Source organism: Pseudophryne corroboree, chromosome 12 (genome assembly GCF_028390025.1).
Source record: "Pseudophryne corroboree isolate aPseCor3 chromosome 12, aPseCor3.hap2, whole genome shotgun sequence".
NCBI classification, from domain to species: domain Eukaryota; kingdom Metazoa; phylum Chordata; class Amphibia; order Anura; family Myobatrachidae; genus Pseudophryne; species Pseudophryne corroboree.
The window spans coordinates 111,874,162-111,893,400 of record NC_086455.1 but is presented as its reverse complement, the minus strand read 5'-3'; the positions used below and the strand labels follow the sequence as shown (position 1 = coordinate 111,893,400).

At 43.2% G+C, this 19,239-nt stretch overlaps 1 long non-coding RNA gene across 1 annotated transcript; it reads right to left on the bottom strand.

The window, feature by feature from the left end:
* Window positions 1-17,455: 17,455 nt before the first annotated feature.
* LOC134980391 (uncharacterized) lies at window positions 17,456-18,656 on the bottom strand. Its single transcript, XR_010190386.1, has 4 exons — window positions 18,542-18,656; window positions 18,169-18,265; window positions 18,018-18,089; window positions 17,456-17,590 (listed from the first exon to the last, which is right to left on the bottom strand). It is a non-coding gene; the product is annotated as an uncharacterized LOC134980391 (long non-coding RNA).
* Window positions 18,657-19,239: the final 583 nt, after the last annotated feature.

The window sequence follows — 19,239 nt, the reverse complement described above, 5'->3', positions numbered from 1 at the left end:
TCCGTTGAGACGGATTCAGGGACGACTTTTCCAATTTATGAGCCACCCGTGTGTTACGCACACCAGTGCTAACAGGAGTATACCGGTGTATGAACAGAGAGGGAAGCGAAGCAAACTAACTCACAGACAGTATAACATAACATACACAGGAGGTGATGGAATAACTAATAAACAAAGTGAACGGAGAAGCCCAAAAGCTCAGGAATTGGGTATCTCCCTAGTGTCAGGAATGCTCAGATGGAATAGAGCAGACAATGAAGCGATGTGTAGTGATTTAACATGTGGAGCACCTGAAATGATGTTGCTAAGAGCAACAGAAAAAACCCCAAAGGGTTACCAACGGGTGTGGGAATAAACTCCTCGGTCAGAGATAGAAATATAGACACAAGGAGAGTATCCACAATCCTAACCCCCACTTGCAGGGCACAGGTTCAGCTTACTGCCACTAAACTGACACCTGGACGCCCTGCACAGTGAGGGAGGATTAAGCAAGCAGGTCTGAGAGTACAGCCGCAAACCTGCTGGGTTCACAGAATAGCAAAAGAACCCCAGCAGGTCAAACAACTGACTCCAGTCTTACTGCTAGGTCCGGATTGGCAGAATGAAGTACCGAATCCCAAGGCCTAGTCGCAGTAAGCAACAAGTAAATACAAAGTCACACAGTACTAGCTAACTCTCTGGAACTGACTAACAAACAAAGATTCAGCAGCATTTGCCTAGCCTGAGAGGATGGTTTATATAGCAGGTGCTGTCCACGCCCCACTCAGACTGAGCACAAAACCAGCGCCGGATTCCCTGCCGTGCACAGAGCCTGTAACCACTACACAGTAAAAACCCGGACCGGAGTATCAGCTGCGCTCAGGTTACTTCGCTAACACTTGCCTCCCAGTTGCCATGGCGACGTGGCAGCACAGAGCAGGAGATCCTAACAGTACCCCCCCTCTGACGAGGGGTCAAAGAACACCTACCACCGGGTTTATCGGGGAACTGCAAGAAGAGCGTATCAGTCTGGGGGCATGAAGATCACAACTGCGCACCCACGACCGCTCCTCCGGCCATACCCCTTCCAGTGCACCAAAAATGACAGCCGACCCCGAACCATCTTGGAGTCAAGAACCCTTTCAACCACAAACTCCCTCTGACCCCGTATCAGAAGAGGAGAAGGTCTTCCACTGGAAGGAGGATTACTAACCACCAGTTTTAAAAAGGGAACAATGAAATGTTTTATTGATACCCAATGAACGGGGCAGATCTAACTGAAATGCCACCGGATTGATAACCCTGGTGATCTTATAAGGGCCGATGAACCGGGGGCCAAACTTATGAGATGGCTGTCTCAACTTCAAATTCTTGGTGGACAACCAGACGAAGTCTCCTAATTTGAAGCTGCAGGGTCTTCTCCGCTTATCAAAACCCCTTTTGGTCACTAATGACACAGACACAAGGGCTTTCTTCACTTTCCTCCAAATACCCCTAAGGACCGAAACAACAGAGGAACCACCAGACGTGGAATCCAGGGGGTCAAAAGAATTGGCCTTAGGATGATGCCCATACACACAAAGGAAGGGAGAGATCCCTGTAGCAGAGTGAGCCGCGTTGTTATAGGCAAACTCCGCCATGGACAGATGAGCAACCCAGTCAGTATGACACTTGGAGACATAACACCTGAGGAACTGCTCCAAGGACTGGTTCACCCTCTCAGTCTGCACATTAGACTGGATTGGAGCCTGACAAGCTCACAGAAATCTGGAGATCAGAACAAAATGCCCTCCAGAATTTGGCCACAAACTGGGATCCACGGTCAGAGACCACATCAAGTGGCAACCCGTGGAGGCGCACAACATGCTGCATAAATAACTCAGACAGGCGTCTGGCCGATGGCAACCCAACCAGTGGAACGAAATGCGCCATCTTCGAAAACCTGTCAACTACAACCCAAATGGCTGTCATCCCCGAGGATTTGGGCAAGTCCACCACAAAATCCATGGAAATGTGGGTCCATGGCTTAGACGGAATAGAGAGTGGATGTAATGGGCCGACAGGAACCCCTCTAGGAGTTTTATTTCGGGCACAAACGTCACATGCCCAAACCCACTGATCCACATCCCTAGCCACCGAGGGCCACCACACCGCCCTAGACAGCAACTCCCGAGTTCTGGCAATACCCGGATGCCCTGCCGACCTCTTGGCATGGAATTCCAGGAACACTCGCTGTCTTAACCTAGGAGGCACAAACAAGAGACCTACCGGAAGGTCTGGAGGAGCCTGCTCCTGTGCTCTAAGGACTAATGACAAGAGGTCCTGGGTAATGCCCACTTTAATACATGATGGGGACACAATGGGCAATGGCTCCTCGGTGGTCTCTTGAACTGGAGCAAAACTCCGCGAGAGCGCATCAGCCTTGATGTTTTTTGACCCAGGGCGATATGTTATCAAAAAATTAAAGCGAGCAAAAAAACAAAGCCCATCGTGCCTGCCTGGCATTGAGCCGCTTCACTGACTCTAAATATGCCAGATTCTTATGGTCGGTGAGAATTGAGACCACAAACTTAGCCCCCTCAAGCCAGTGTCTCCACTCCCCGAGTGCATCCTTTTTAGCCAACAATTCCCGGTTACCCACATCATAATTCATCTCGGCAGACGAAAATTTACGGGAAAAGTAAGCACAGGGATGAAGGCGATTATCAGACACCCCCATCTGAGAGAGCACTGCCCCAATACCTATCTCAGAGGCATCCACTTCTACCACAAAAGGACGCTCTGGATCTGGGTGTCGCAGCACCTTGGCTGAGACAAATGCCCTTTTGAGATGGGCAAAGGCCGCTTTGGCCTCACAAGACCAGTGAGCAACATCCGCCCCTTTCTTAGTGATTGCCACCAAGGGGGCCACTATAGATGAAAATCCAGCGATAAACAGTCTATAAAAATTCGCAAAGCCCAGAAAACGCTGAAGCGCCTTCAAACTAGTGGGCTGCACCCAATCCAGGACTGCCTGTACCTTAGAACCCTCCATTTGGAAACCTTCTGAGGAGATAATATACCCTAGAAATGCGATTTGTTGGACTTCAAACTCGCACTTCTCCAGATTCGCCCCAAGCTGGTGGTCTCGGAGTTTCTGGAGGACTAAGCGTACATGCTTCCGATGTTCCTCCAGGGAATGAGAGAAGATTAGGATGTCATCTAGATAAACAACTAAGAATCTATCCAAATATTCCCTGAGCACATCGTTCATGAATTCCTGGAAGACTGCCGGGGCATTAGAGAGCCCAAAAGGCATCACCAAATATTCATAATGCCCTGAGTGGGTATTAAAGGCAGTCTTCCATTCATCCCCCTCTCTTATTCGGATTAGATTGTAAGCACCGCGTAGGTCAATCTTAGAAAAAATGGTGGCAGTACGAAGCTGGTCAAACAAAACCGAAATGAGAGGCAGTGGGTACGAGTTTTTAATCGTGATACGGTTCAATTCCCTGAAGTCGATGCAGGGTCGCAACGAACCGTCCTTTTTACCCACGAAAAAGAACCACGACCCAACTAGGGACTGTGAGGGTCTGATAAATCCCTTAGTTAAGTTCTCCTGAATGTACTCTGCCATAGCCTGAGTCTCAGGACGTGACAGGGAGTACAACCTGCTCTTGGGAAGCTTAGCATCTGGCAACAAATCAATGGCACAGTCATAGGGGCGATGGGGAGGTAGTACCTCCGCAACTTTTTTGGAGAACACATCCGCAAAATCTGCATAACATCCTGGCAATCCTGGCAAACTTAGCTGCGAGAGCCTGACTGGAAGGCTCAAGCAACTCCTGAAACAATCACTACCCCAACTAAGAATCTCCCCAGAGACCCAGTCAAATTGAGGGTTATGGGCCCTTAACCAGGGTAACCCCAAAACCAATGGGGCAAAAGAACAGACAGTCACATAAAAAGACAATTTTTCAGAGTGTGTGGCTCCAATAAACAAAGGAATTTGGCTGGTGCAGGATGTAATTTTACCCTGGGACAATGGTTCCCCGTTTAACCCACAGATCTCAATCTCTGATGCCAAAAGGTACTGAGGGAACAGAGTGTTCCAGGGTGAATTGACGGTCCATGAAAACCCCATCGGCCCCACTGTCAAAGGCCTCAGTCTTGACAGTTTTACCGAGGATCTCCAAAGTCACCGGAATGAGAAAAGTCTTTTTAGGAAATTCTGACTTCTGGCCTGACAGGATATTTCCCATCACCATCAGGCCCTGAAGTTTTCCATTTTTTCTGGGCATGATACTACAACATGACCTTTATTCCCACAGTACAAACACAAACCCTGCTGTCTCCTCCGCGTCTTCTCACGCGAGGAGAGGCGGGTAGCCCCAATCTGCATAGGCTCCTCGGAATATTCCTCAGAGTCTGAGGTTCCCTTGGGAAAAAAGGAAACTGCGGTCTCCCTTTCAAGCCTACACTCTCTCATCCGTCTATCCACCCGGACGGATAACTGCATGAGCTGATCTAAGCTATCAGGCGAGGGATATTGTACCAGTTGGTCCTTTATCTGGTCAGAAAGGCCCCTTCAGTACTGGTTTCTCAGGGATGGGTCATTCCACTGGGTATCATGAGCCAACCTCCGAAACTCCGTACTATAAACCTCAGCTGGCCGTCGCCCTTGCTTAAGAACCGTAATCTGAGCCTCGGCTGAAGCCATCTTGTCAGGGTCATCATACAAAATGCCCAGTGCCGTAAAAAAAGCATCAACACTTTTAAGCGACGGACAGTCAGGCTGTAACCCATATGCCCAGACCTGTGGGTCTCCTTGTAGCAAGGAAATCACCATGCCCACCCGCTGTATCTCCGACCCAGAAGACTGGGGCCTAAGCCTGAAATATAGCTTACAGCTCTCCTTGAAACAAAAGAACTGCGAGCGATCTCCAGAAAAACGATCCGGGAGATTTACTTTCGGCTCCTTAACCCCTGAACTTGCCGCTGCTGCTGCGGGCGCTCCGCTAGCGGCCTGCGGGGTGTTCATTTTAATGGACATCTCATTAAATTGTCGAGTCAGGACCTGCACCTGATCGACCACCTGTTGCAAAGTATTTTGAGGGGTATGCTCCATATTCCCACAAAATTTCAACAGGAGAAGGGCTGCTGAATATGTTACGCACACCAGTGCTAACAGGAGTATACCGGTGTATGAACAGAGAGGGAAGCGAAGCAAACGAACTCACAGACAGTATAACATAACACACACAGGAGGTGATGGATTAACTAATAAACACAAAGTGAACGGAGAAGCCCAAAGGCTCAGGAATTGGGTGTCTCCCTAGTGTCAGGAATGCTCAGATGGAATAGAGCAGACAATGAAGCGATGTGTAGTGATTTAACATGTGGAGCACCTGAAATGATGTTGCTAAGAGCAACAGAAAAACCCCAAAGGGTTACCAACGGGTGTGGGAATAAACTCCTCGGTCAGAGATAGAAATATAGACACAAGGAGAGTATCCACAATCCTAACCCCCACTTGCAGGGCACAGGTTCAGCTTACTGCCACTAAACTGACACCTGTACGTCCTGCACAGTGAGGGAGGATTAAGCAAGCAGGTCTGAGAGTACAGCCGCAAACCTGCTGGGTTCACAGAATAGCAAAAGAACCCCAGCAGGTCAAACAACTGACTCCAGTCTTACTGCTAGGTCCGGATTGGCAGAATGAAGTACCGAATCCCAAGGCCTATTCGCAGTAAGCAACAAGTAAATACAGTCACACAGTACTAGCTAACTCTCTGGAACTGACTAACAAACAAAGATTCAGCAGCATTTGCCTAGCCTGAGAGGATGGTTTATATAGCAGGTGCTGTCCACGCCCCACTCAGACCTCACAGACTGAGCACAAAACCAGCGCCAGATTCCCTGCCGTGCACAGAGCCTGTAACCACTACACAGTAAAAACCCAGACCGGAGTATCAGCTGCGCTCAGGTTACTTCGCTAACACTTGCCTCCCGGTTGCCATGGCGACGTGGCAGCACAGAGCAGGAGATCCTAACACCGTGTCTCTGTAAACAAACTATCGTCTGTTGAAGATGGCTCAACAGTAAATCTTGCGACTGTTCTAAGATTAACAGGTCGTCTAGGTATGGGAATATTCTTATCCCTTGTTTGCGCAGACAAGCTGCCATAACCACCATGATCTTGGTAAACACCCTGGGTGCTGTAGCTGGCCCGAACGGCAGAGCTTGGAACTGGAAATGTTCCTGGAGGATGGCAAACCTGAGGTAACACTGATGTGATAGTGCTATAGGCACATGTAGGTAAGCATCCCGTACATCCAGAGATACTATGTAATCTCCCGGTTCCATAGCCAACATTATGGACCGTAACGTCTCCATGTGGAACTTCGGGATCCATATGTATTTGTTCAACATTTTCAAATTTAAAATTGGTCGGTATGACCCATTTGGTTTCTGGATTAGAAATAGATTGGAGTAAAACCCCTGTCCCCTTTGTGATGGAGGTACCGGGACAATCACACCTGACTGCAGTAATTTTTGGACTGCTTCTTGCAGGGCATTGGCCTTCGACTCTATACGTGACGGGCTGGTGCAAAAAAAAAAAATCTTTGAGGAGGCTGCCTCCTGAATGGGAACCCATACCCCTGAGATACTACCTTCTGCACCCAAGCATCTGCTGTTGACTGTTGCCATATGTGTGCAAAAAGAAGGAGTCAGCCCCCAACTCTGGAATCCTCCAGGCGGAGGCCCGTCTCTTCAGGCTGACTGTTTCAGTTCAGGTTTGGAAGCTGGCTTTTTGCTAGCCCACTGCTTCCTACCCTTGGATTTAAACTAGGGTTGCTTAGGCTCCTCTTTAGCTTTCGCTTTGCCAACGAAATGAGCGAAATTTTAAACCCTTGACTTAGGGTTATAAGCAGCCGGAAATCTGACCTTTTTCGATTCAGACTCTGATTCTAGGATATCCGATAAATGTTTTCCAAATAATATATTACAGACAAAAGGCAATGCTTCCAATTCTTTCTTGGACTCCACATCTGCCTTCCAGGTCCGTAGCCAAACTGCTCTGCGAGCGACTACTGTCAAGGCTGAAGCTTTAGAAGCAACTGTGCCTACATCAATTGCTGCTTCTTCCAAATACTGGGCAGATTGTCTTAAACGGCAAAAACGATCCTCTTGCTCCCTAGTAGGAGAATGGATGTCATTCTCTAGTTCCTCTATCCATTCGCCCATTGCCTTTGCTACCCAGGCCGAAGCCATAGCAGGTCTTACCACTGCTCCTACTAGAGAAAAAATATTTTTCAACAGGCTCTCTACCCTTCTGTCTGTGACATCATTCAATAAGGTAGATGGCTGTGGTAAAGCAGATTCATGCACGAGTCGCAGAACATGTGCATCTACTTTTGGAGGAACTTCTCTTTTTGAACAATCCACAGCAGGAAATGGATAATAAGAATCCCATCTCTTAGGAATCTTATACTTTTTACTGGGCGCTGCCCAAGACTTATCCATCATTTCCGTCAGCTCATCTGACGCTGGGAATTCAGCTTTCACTGATTTTGTTCGTTTAAATACAGGTGCTTTTGCTTTTAACACGGTCTTGGCTGGCTCTTCCAATGAGAGAACAGCCTTTACAGCATTAATAAGTTCAGCTACATCTTCTGAACTAAAGATCTGCGACTGATCATCATACGGAGTTGAATCTATTGTATCATCATCATCCGATGTATCATCTTGTGTAGTCTGCCACACAGACGCATCTGTCTTAGTCTTGCCTGCCCCTTGGTTGCTTGTAGAAGCTACTGGAACCAAACCATAGGAAGGGAGCTGCATGTATGGGTTCATAGTGTAACCTAACCCTTGAGGTGGTGCTACCGGAGCTAACCTGTCCGCTATTGAAGACAGAGTCTTTGCGAACATATTCCATGGTGGCTCTGTTGTTGGTTGAACCAACTCCTGTTTTTTACTTCGCTGAAAAGCGAAACAGTTTGCACACAAACCCTCATAAGTGACCAATTGATTCATATCAATTACCCCTGACTTACAAGATATGCATGTTAGGGCTGTAGGAGTGCTTGATAAATTCTCCTCATCGCTTTTGCCGCTCACAGACATGGTATTAACCTGTTATTGACTACACAAAATGTGACTGAAAATCACCCTATATGTCAGTATATAGAGGTGAGATCAATCTGACCACAGTGCACCTGATTTGAGGGTCAGAACAGGACTGACATTACACAGAAAAGTCAGCACACATACTAGCAGTCAGTCACATGTTAAAGCATTAGACATTGCCATATGAGATTACAACCTCCATAACAACTTATACATAAGTAGGAAAATTGTACTTCTGTTTTAAACTGGTTCTTTTTTCAACATAACATGCAGAAAACACAGTAATATACAGGTCTCATATGCAATAGGTACTAAAAATTAACAGTGCATACTAAGTAGAGAGAATTTTTAGTACTGTATACCGTGCCTCCGTAGAGCGGGATACAGAGAGACCCACCACACTTCCATATCCAAGCAAATACGCTCGTAAGACGCCGAGTGGATTCAGACGCTACTGGTGTACACTGCTGCTCTTGATAACTGATAACGGACACGGACGCTCACCAACGGATACGGACGCTGAGCGACTTCCACGTGTATGCAGACGCTAAGGCCTGCGACTCGGTCTGGCGGGTTTATCTCCAGTGTACACAACCGCAGCGTCTAAGCTGCGACCGAGTACCCTCGTGGTAGCGTCTGAGCCGGAAGGGAGGTCATTTAGTTCATGAAACGAGAAACACGCGGGAACTGGCCATGAACTCGGAGGAGGGAAGGCCAGGAGAGCGTCTGAATCCCCCTGTTGACTTAAACTCCCAGGATCGCGGCCTCTACCTAGTCCTGGCGCCTATGATCCCTGGAGCGTAGCGTTGTCGCACTCTAGATGTTCGGCGCATCACACTGTTTGTAGTCTCCACCAAAGTCAGCGTAGCTGTGTCCTGACCCCTCTAGTAAGAGGAAGTCCATAGACTCACCGTCTCCCCATGCTCCGGCCACAGCCTGGTTACGTCTGCTGGACCTGCTAGAACAGGCATGTCCAAACTGCGGCCCTCCAGCTGTTGAGAAACTACACATCCCAGCATGCTCTGACACAGATTTAGCATTCTCTGACAGGAAAACTGTGTCAGGGCATGCTGGGATATGTAGTTTCACAACAGCTGGAGGGCCGCTGTTTGGACATGCCTGTGCTAGAACATCCGACACAGACGCCCGTCGAGACAGCACTGATACCCGAAAGTTAGCGTTGTTGCGACCCGGTGGGGAGTTGTTGGAGCGACTTTATAGAATGCGTTTAAGACGCTGTTAAGATAAGTTGCTCAAAAACAATATAGTAAGTCTATAAAAATAAAATAAAAGCTTGAGGCTGCTCACAGCAGCCCTGTGACCATGCGGCTTCCTGCCGCACCAAGCAAAAAAAACACTGATCTGACTGAGTCAGTGGGCGGGACTATATAGTGGAGGCCCCAATGCATCCTGGGAGGCCAGAAAGCTTGTGACCGTGTTGGTGCCATTTTCGCTGTCGTTTGACAATATCCCAATGTTATCCTGTGGACCCAGCCAGAGAAATATACGTTATGGTAAGAACTTACCATTGATAATGATATTTCTCCTAAGTCCACCCTGACGCAGCTGATTTGAGGATCTTGCTGCTCACTAACCTCTTCCTTCTTGTATGGAAAGGTGTGCATGTGTGTTTTTTTCACTTGATTAGGGCTCTATATGATGCTCCTGCCTATATGCTTTGGAATCCAACTGATTTGCCTGAGCCATTGGACTGGGATATATGGACGGGCCCGTTTCATCCTGGGAGGCTTGAAAGCTTGTGATCGTTTGATGCCAATCCGCTGTCGCTCCATCATATCCCATTGTTATACTGTGGACTTAGGAGAAATACCGTTATCAACGGTAAGTTCTTACCATAGTGTGTGTGTGTGTGTGTGTGTGTGTTAGATAGATATATCTCTCAACTAAATACTCTCCTTCTGCGCTGTTCTATGGCTAATTAGATACAATAAGATACAGTACTCTTTGGGAGGGGCTGCCTATTTCACTAAGTCCCTTGTTAGGAGGGACTAGACACAGAAAATATAAAAAGAAAGGAAATTGGCGCCCAAAGGTTATTTTAACCTATAAATACAGGGAACCCAGTGGGTTTCACAATTAACATGGATTTTAAAACAAACATGAACTTTTCTTTCATAAATTTTTTTAATTACAATGTACAGAAGCAATGAAACAAGTCCATCATAATACACAGACAAAATGATGTAATTTATCTTCGAATACTCCATCTTTGAAGTTGATAGAGGAATATCGGCAACTTAGTGCAGTATCTTTAATCTTCCTCATGTACTATTCAGAGATATCAAATATAACAAGCCAACGCGTTTCATCTAATAACTAGACTTCATCAGGGGTATGTCTAAAAATTCTAAGACAGCCAATCAGTATTTATACACTACAGTAAAAATCATAATAGCAATAGTATGGTACAAAGAACAGTCAATGAACAATAGGATGTGCGAGACATGGTGAAACAGAGCGAAGAGACAATAATTGGGCTATCGACAACAAAATGAGAACTCAGGTAGTGATCATAAAACTCATAATATCGATTGTCATTGAGTATTTTACATACCTTTTGGTATTAACATTTATCAAAATGTGATCAGAGTGGACACTCAGGATTTTTCAAAGAATAACTTCAAAACATCAAAAAGGAGACTGCCGAAGCTTCAAGCCAGTCTAATTAAAAGGTAATTGATTCATATTACTATCAAAAAATTGATTTATCAACCATTGTATGGTTCATAAAGTAGAAACATCACATACCTCATATATTCGATTGATCAGAATTCAGCTATTTCCTATGTTTCTAACTTTCAAAAGGAAGGTGAAAACAGCAAGATCCTGCCAAAAAAGGACCTAACAAATCAATTGATTTTATTTAGTGTATATCTAATCCAATCTAAACCGAGAGGGTAAAAAGATAGAAAAAGGAGGGAGGGAAAGCTTTAATATCCACCCCCTCACCATTATCCTCTATTAGGAAAACACACATGCGTCTAATACATGGATCACAATATAATTGTCTAAATGGTCAGTGTAAGCCGACTCCTATATACAGAGTCTCCTGATAGAAATACACTATGAATGACTCTAATGATAGCAGGAAACTGCGTTAATCAAGCTCTACAAATATATAGATATTTAAATATTTATAAGGTTATTACAGATGAAATTCTTAAAGCATCATGACATACCTCATGTGTCAAACACAAACGTGAAATACAGATACGGATAAGCTGTCCATACAGATTCACACAGGAAAAAACCTAAGGGTCAATTAGATAATAACCAATGATTTTAAGTATGGTAGCAGTACTGGACTACAAGCTGTATCACCTGTCCTCTGTGATAGTTTAAAAAATTGTGATATCATTTGTTGCTCACATGCTAACAGGCTTATAGTGAATCCTATATATACTGATTAGAACTCATAGATTAAATGAAGCCCTCTTCTAAAAGGTATAAAGAAAATCCTTACTTTCCAAACAGACATCCAGTGGTACTCCAGTGTCCTTGCAATGGACCATGGGAGCTAAATTCAAACTTTTATAGGGGAAGTCATCTGACATCATTTCCCCAATTAAACTAATGTGCATAAAGCCTGTGTCAATCTCCTCCACACACCAGCCAATCAATCAATTAACTGATCAATAAACATGTGAAACTGAATTAGTATCGGAGTCATTTTTGCTACAGTGAAATATATAAACCATAAATGATCGGTGTGCTACTAGTGCAGTAATAAAATAGTGTACGCCTGAATAGTTCAGAGTGACTTAGTGCCCAACTGCTGGGAGTGATAAACTACGGGTCAAAGACCTTACAAACAACTACATGCAACCATGAGCTAATTGGCCAAACTTCTTACCTAATCTACTTACCGTAAATTGTGAACGAGCGTTTCTCTGCTCGTCATTAGTGCCACAATCCCTGCTATAAGAGTTACCCGGGGAACCTTCCCCGTCCGTCTGCGCCATGTGACCCAGTCACGTGGTGCGGAAGTGGAGCGGCTTGCGCTCCAGCGCCATGACAACCGGCTCTGCGCGAAGCCACCTATGTACTTCCTTAATGGAAGCAATCACCTGTTGTTAATGGGCCAATAAAAACGGTAAACTTAGTGAAATAGACGAAACTGGACGTGTTTATAATCTACTTATAGTGTACAGAAGCCAGATTAACCGAAGGGACCTTAAAAGTGATTAAGTTACTGTTAATAATGTGTGAAATTGTTCTAGACATGAACCATAATTATAGAAATATAATGCGCTACCAAGCTGGTATTATTAAAAACCGTTACATCTTATTTGACTATTTTACAGTGAGGGAACCTCTCCAAACCATGGAGGTGAATAATATGCAGCTTAATATACTACTCATACATTAAAGAAATAGGGCTCCATTTGTACAGATAAGGATATTAATATAATTCATGCCGCAAATACATTAGCTTCCATAATAAAAATAGACATTTTACAGAATGTATATTGAATCATCCCACACAATATTAATCCCTGCAATACAGTTCTGAACGTACAACTCATATCAAATTTCAGAAAAATATTTATTGCAAAATTACATAGAATATGGAGGGGGGAGAAAGAAAGATGATAATAGGAAGAGGTAGAACCTAATTGAGGGGACCTGACTTACAAAGAATGATCCTAGTCGGATTCTGTAATGGGTACAGGACCTAATCTATAGAAAGCAATCCATGTCGATATTCTCATTAAGTCCATTAGGGATGAGGGTGTTCAGGGTATAAATCCAATAGGATTCTCGCTGGGCTAGATAAAGGTCTCTATCACCTCCTCTTCTATTCTCAGTGATATGATCCAGGACTGTAAACGTTAAACCCTGGATCTCAGAGTTATGACATTCAAGAAAGTGTCGGGGGAGACTGTGATTGGTAACTTGGTTCCTGATATTGCGTAAATGCTCCTGGATTCTTATTTTCAAACACCTCTTAGTTTTGCCGATATAAGACCGCATACATGGACAGTTAATTTTATAGATAACATAATTTGTATTACATGTTACCACGGTCTTCAACTTATATATCCTATTTCTTTCATCCTTCCAACTGAAACCTTTCTTGTCGACATGTCGACAACAGATGCATTTATTGCAAGGAAATAGACCTGTTCTTGACATCATAGGGTGCTTATTGGAGCAGTCCCTTCGGGATTGACAAGATGGTAATTGACTAGGGGCCAAGATACTCTTGAGGTTTCTGGACTTACTGAAAACTATATTTGGTCTGTCAGGTAGATGCGGGCCTTGTATGGGGTCTCTAAGTAGAAGATGCCAGTGCTTATTCAAAATGCGTCTGATCTTCAAATTCTCTTAGGTCCTGTACCCATTAGAGAATCCGACTAGGATCATTTTTTGTAAGTCAGGTCCCCTCAATTAGGTTCTACCTCTTCCCATTATCATCTTTCTTTCTCCCCCCCCCCCATATTCTGTGTAATTTTGCAATAAATATTTTTCTGAAATTTGATATGAGTTGTACGTTCAGAACTGTATTGCAGGGATTAATATTGTGTGGGATGATTCAATATACATTCTGTAAAATGTCTATTTTTATTATGGAAGCTAATGTATTTGTGGCATGAATTATATTAATATCCTTATCTGTACAAATGGAGCCCTATTTCTTTAATGTATGAGTAGTATATTAAGCTGCATATTATTCACCTCCATGGTTTGGAGAGGTTCCCTCACTGTAAAATAGTCAAATAAGATGTAACGGTTTTTAATAATACCAGCTTGGTAGCGCATTATATTTCTATAATTATGGTTCATGTCTAGAACAATTTCACACATTATTAACAGTAACTTAATCACTTTTAAGGTCCCTTCGGTTAATCTGGCTTCTGTACACTATAAGTAGATTATAAACACGTCCAGTTTCGTCTATTTCACTAAATTTTCCGTTTTTATTGGCCCATTAACAGGTGATTGCTTCCATTAAGCAAGTACATAGGCGGCTTCGCGCAGCGCCGGTTGTCATGGCGCTGGAGCGCAAGCCGCTCCACGTGACTGGGTCACATGACGCGGACGGACGGGGAAGGTTCCCCGGGTAACTCTTATAGCAGGGATTGTGGCACGAATGACGAGCAGAGAAACGCTCGTTCACAATTTAATTAGATTAGGTAAGAAGTTTGGCCAATTAGCTCATGGTTGCATGTAGTTGTTTGTAAGGTTTTTGACCCGTATTTTATCACTCCCAGCAGTTGGGCTCTAAGTCACTCTGAACTATTCAGGCGTACACTATTTTATTACTGCACTAGTAGCACACAGATCATTTATGGTTTATATATTTCACTGCAGCAAAAATGACTCCGATACTAATTCAGTTTCACATGTTTATTGATCAGTTGATTGATTGGCTGGTGCGTGGAGGAGATTGACACAGGCCTTATGCACATTAGTTTAATTGGGGAAATGATGTCAGATGACTTCCCCTATAAAAGTTTGAATTTAGCTCCCATGGTCCATTGCAAGGACACTGGAGTACCACTGGCTGTCTGTTTGGAAAGTAAGGATTTTCTTTATACCTTTTAGAAGAGGGCTTCATTTAATCTATGATATGTATATTTTTTTGGTCAGACTGATAGGCACTTAATCCTTTAATGTTTTAACCTCTCAGTCTCTAATTCAGACTTTTTATAGTGCCAAGTGTTATGTACAAAAAAAAGTGACATTTAAGGGTGATTTTTGAACACACTGTGCCTCATTTATGAGTTCTAATCAGTATATATAGGATTCACTATAAGCCTGTTAGCATGTGAGCAACAAATGATATCACAATTTTTTAAACTATCACAGAGGACAGGTGATACAGCTTGTAGTTCAGTACTGCTACCATACTTAAAATCATTGGGTTATTATCTAATTAACCCTTAGGTTTTTTCCTGTGTGAATCTGTATGGACAGCTTATCCGTATCTGTATTTCACGTTTGTGTTTGACACATGAGGTATGTCATGATGCTTTAAAAATTTCATCTGTAATAACCTTATAAATATGTAAATATCTATATATTTGTAGAGCTTGATTAACAGTTTTCTGCGATCATTAGTCATTCATAGTGTATTTCTATCAGGAGACTCTGTATATAGGAGTCAGCTTACACTGACCATTTAGACAATTATATTGTGATCCATGTATTCGACGCATGTGTGTTTTCCTAATAGAGGATAATGGTGAGGGGGTGGATATTCAAGCTTTCCCTCCCTCTTTCTTTCTTTTTTTCCCTCTCGGTTTAGATTGGATTAGATATACACTAAATAAAATCAATTGATTTGTTAGGTCCATTTTTGGCAGGATCTTGCTGTTTCCACCTTCCTTTTGAAAGTTAGAAACATAGGAAATAGCTGAATTCTGATCAATCGAATATATGAGGTATGTGATGTTTCTACTTTATGAACCATACAATGGTTGATAAATCAATTTTTTGATAGTAATATGAATCAATTACCTTTTAATTAGACTGGCTTGAAGCTTCGGCAGTCTCCTTTTTGATGTTTTGAAGTTATTCTTTGAAAAATCCTGAGTGTCCACTCTGATCACATTTTGATAAATGTTAATACCAAAAGGTATGTAAAATACTCAATGATAATATATATTATATGAGTTTTATGATCACCACCTAACTGAGTTCTCATTTTGTTGTCAATAGCCCAATTATTGTCTCTTCGCTCTGTTTCACCATGTCTCGCACATCCTATTGTTGACTGTTCTTTGTACCATACTACTGCTATTATGATTTTTACTGTAGTGTATAAATACTGATTGGCTGTCTTATAATTTTTAGACATACCCCTGATGAAGTCTAGTTACTAGATGAAACGCGTTGGCTTGTTATATTTGATGTTATCTCTGAATAGTACATGAGGAAGATTAAAGATACTGCACTAAGTTGCCGATATTCCTCTATCAACTTCAAAGATGGAGTATTCGAAGATAAATTACATCATTTTGTCTGTGTAATATGATGGACTTGCTTCATTGCTTCTGTACATTTTAATACATTTTTATGAAAGAACAGTTCATGTTTATGTTTTAAAATCAATGTGTTAGGCGCCGGGGTCCGCTCGTCGGTGCGGCCCGGCGCCTAGCAACCAGGGACGCCGTGCGCGTACAGCCGCCTGCTCCCTGGCAACGCTAGACGCCGGGCGCACGGAGCCGCTCTGACCTTAGCAACGGGGACGCCACGTTCAGCCGCGTTCCCCGTTGCTGGGTCTGTCCTGATTACCTCATGGCGTGCTGGCCGTGCAGCATGCAAGCTGCACGGCATTTCAGTTGATTACCCTGTCTGGATTTTGATTGGAGGGTTCCTGAATAAAGGCACCCTCAGGACTCCTTACAGACGCCGGTGATAGCTTCCTGTTTGCCTGTGTCTGCTACAGAGAGTTTCCAGTCCTGCTCTATCCGGTTGTTCCTGTCCTCAGAGATCCTGTACTCGGAAGTTTGTCATCTGTTCCTGGAGTCTGACCGAGCACCTTTAACATCTGGTGGTGTTCGTGAGTCGCGGCTCAGCCGTGTGTTGCGGCTTGTCCGCTTACTGTTTATTATTTAGTTTACTTGTGTTCTGGAGCTTTTGCGGAGGATTCCGCTCCCACAGATCCACTCTGGTATCCAGCGGTGCTGGATAGGAGTAACGGATCAGGGGATCTTTGGTTGTCCTTTTCCCTGGCGGCTAGTCCGCACATACCTTTGGTTTAAGTTAGTTAGCTTGTAACCCCTGGCCTGGTTGCTTAGTCAGAGGGCCCCTTGTTATCACCCTGTCTCGGACTTCCCCTTGTCTCCCTTTAAGACCTGCGGGGGCATCGGGGTTGGGCAGACATAATCCGCCCTTCGAACGCGGCTGCCATGGGCTCAAGCAACCATAGTCTCGCAGGGGATTTCTGATAACACGGGCGAGACAATGGAGTTAGGGTGCCAGGGGTTACTAGGCTCTCCTGCTCCCACAACCAGCTTATTTTCCCTGTACTCAGACCTCTGCCATAAGATCTCCTCCAGTCTGGAGTACAGGAATCATAACACAATGTTAATTGTGAAACCCACTGGGTTCCCTGTATTTATAGGTTAAAATAACCTTTGGGCGCCAATTTCCTTTGAGATGGTTGTACGGAGAGCGCTCTATTGTGTAAACAGTCTTTGTGGTTCCTTCAAGGATACTCCTAAACGAATTTGACCACGGAGTGGTGATTCTGAAAAAAACCCTCTCACCAGATTCACCCAGACAGCGATAACACTCGTTATCCATAGCTTCCAATAAAATATTTAAAAAATTGGTTACAATTTTAATTTTTAATTTTTTTAATTTTCTAAAATAGAAAACCACTTACATCGATCTTAACAATCGTGGGCTATGATCTTAAATGGACTTGCTGTCCACCCCAGCCAGGGAGGAGCTCATATGACGGCCAGTCCGCCCACAATGTTTACCACCCAACGCGTTTCATCTAAACAGACTTCCTCAGGGGTGTCTTTAACAAAACAAAATCAATGACAATCATAACTAACAATAGAGTAAAATTAACAATCAATGTGACAAAATGATTACTATATATATATATAATCTCCATACTGAGATTAGCTGAGTGATCTGATAAGAGTACTGTTAGATAATAGTTTTTTTGCATACATAACCAATTTGGACAATACCTTATATATCCAATACAAGTAGTGTTAAAACAGGCCCAAGTTTCTTTTTATAATATTTGACCCTTATAGCATTTAACTTGTTTAAACATTTGATGTCCTTAATCATCTTTACTAATGACTTTGATATATAAGTATACATATTAGGTTTGCAGGCTTAATCATAACAATAGAGCTTACACATGAGGTTTGCAGGCTTAATCGTAACAATGATCAATCAAACATCCATATTGAGCTTAAAAAAAAACTTACTTTTTATATGTAAGAACAAACTCTCTGACTGAAGAGAAGTAGAAGTTGGGATGGAGTCCCTATAAATCAATTCTGTGAACACAGGATTTTTCAATTAGTCCTAAAAATATGTTTAAGCAATAAGTTTAAAATGCCCCAATTGGATACTCACAAAAGTCTCAGTATTTAACTCGATATAGCATTCAGTGCAAGACAATCCAAATTTCATATGGACAGCATACAGGACTGTTCTGATTCTTTGTCCACAGCTTTTAAATCAAATGTGTATAAATTAATTAATCCAAACGTGTTTGATATCATTAAATATTATTAAATAAACTTTTTTACCTAATCCCGGTGAAGAAACGTTATAATTAATTGACATTAGAATTAATGTGAAAAAGTATATATTTTTTAATAAATATATCAAAAGTATTTTAAAGTGCATAAGTGGTGCAAAATATATTTCTTAGTTTTGGTGATAAAACACCATCAATAATATGATATAATAACCTTTAAACCAAAATTCTTAAGTGGTTACTTACTAGTAGCTGTAATCTAATGCTGTCCTCAATGCTGTCCTCACTCTGAATGAGCTCTGAAAGCTCCATTCAGGTTTATATTCCTCTCTAGCATTGCATCACTTCCTGTATTCCAGTTAATTGATTACATCTATGAACAGTCTTTTTTTTTCTGGGTAATTAAAATACTTTCCTAAATATAAACAACCATGATTCATAGAGGCTAACATCCCTTCCAATATACAACTTGTATTTGATTTTTATAAATGAATCCAAAGGCATTATATAAGTTAATTACTTTAAATGGTATTGAATTAAATGCAGGAGCGTCCTATGCTTCCTGTTTGTGTGTCAAGCCTCACTTTCAAATTGCTCTTGATAGGCATAGATCCAGCAACTGGAACACTATCTGTTCCTATATATGAGGAAGAGAACGCCCACACATGTCGTCACGACTGATGTGGCGGCGCGCGTCAATATTGGCGTCTTATTGCCATGGAGACCTTTAGATGACGCGGATAGCGTCATGGCGCACGCTCTTGTGTGTGCAGGCGCTTGCGCCCGCCTCGGCTCTGTATTAATTTTAGTTGTCATGGAGACCATCGGCTGACATGCACCCAAACAAAGCGCGTTCCTACGTCGCTCCGGTCTTAATGGTAAACTGCAGCCATGCTACTGGCCAGTTACCATGGAAATGAACTTAACATTATGTTTCAGATCAC